Genomic DNA, 1,387 nt, shown 5'->3' on the forward strand with positions numbered 1-1,387 from the left:
TTGACTTCGTTCAACTCAAGACTATAGCTTATTACACAACTAAGGTCATATCTTTATCTCAAAGATACCAGCCGCTCAAGAAAAAAAAGAGAGAGAGAGAAAACCTAGAATCAAGTGGCGCATGGAAGACAAGGTGCCTATGGTGACACAGATACATCGATGACAACTTTATATTGTTACGCCTCTGGTCGTTAGTTAATTTTCCGTAAAAATTCTTTCCGAAGAAACTTTAGCGATACAAGACCTTTCTTAAATAAAACGGGTTTATTCTTTCTGAATACAACTTTGCAACACACTTAATTTCCATTGTCGCACTATAACAAACGCTATAATTCACAACGAACGTCTCACGTGCTCGACTCAACTGTCAATTACACCTTGTTGCCGGCACTTCTCGGCGACTTATATATATACAAGACTACCGCATATCTAGTAAAAGCTCGAGACTTCAAGAATCTTCGAGAATATGACGTGTTACTAGCATCACGTGACCCCCGCTGTCGTAACAATATAAAAATTATAAACATTGGCAACATTAGAGGTGTAACCTAATTCATCTGATGTAAAACAGGTATTTATCTGAAAAAATCTAGAATAAATAAACACGATTTCATTAGTAACAGTAATAATAATCCTACGATGGGGTTCGACCCCGAATTCTAGCATTATCATCTCATAATGTACCTGTGTAAACAATTATCTGGGTAATTACTTATCGGTTGATTTACTACCTCGTGACGTTACGTCATCGGTCAAGGGTTAACAGATTTTATCTGTCAACCTTCAGTGAAGACGACTATGTCCAAAAAAAAAACGATAAAAGAATTATGGATTATTTTTATTCTTCTTTCTTCCGTAAATATGTATAGTAAATTATTTGTTTGTTGTGAAGCACAAAGCTACACAATGAGCCACCTGTGCTGTGTCCAACAAGGCCATCGAAATCCAGATTTTAACATTATAAACTTTCAGACTTACTGCTGAACCACTGGAAGGCTTGTACTACAGACTTCATCTTAGTGAACAATGTAAATTGCTGTTAAACTGGCAATACGTTACGCTCATTTCTACAAAAACTCTACAGGTTGTCTATAGACGAGAACTAGTGTTTATGAGTTCCCCAACTGCCGTGTTTTTTGTTCATTTCATTAATAATATTAATATGCTGCTTATTATATCGAATATAATTACGCTTATTTTATTCTAATTTGTCATTAATTATTAAACTTGTATTATAAAAATTGATTTGCATAGTTAGATTAGAATTTGTATTTAGTACCAACCTCATTCTACAAAGATGGCCGAATATTGTGAGATATTAATAATGGCTGGAGACGGCTTAAATGGGTAATAAAGAAAACCTTTAATATAAGTTTAACATGACAGC

Source organism: Limulus polyphemus, unplaced genomic scaffold (genome assembly GCF_000517525.1).
Source record: "Limulus polyphemus unplaced genomic scaffold, Limulus_polyphemus-2.1.2 Scaffold3906, whole genome shotgun sequence".
Lineage (NCBI taxonomy): Eukaryota > Metazoa > Arthropoda > Merostomata > Xiphosura > Limulidae > Limulus > Limulus polyphemus.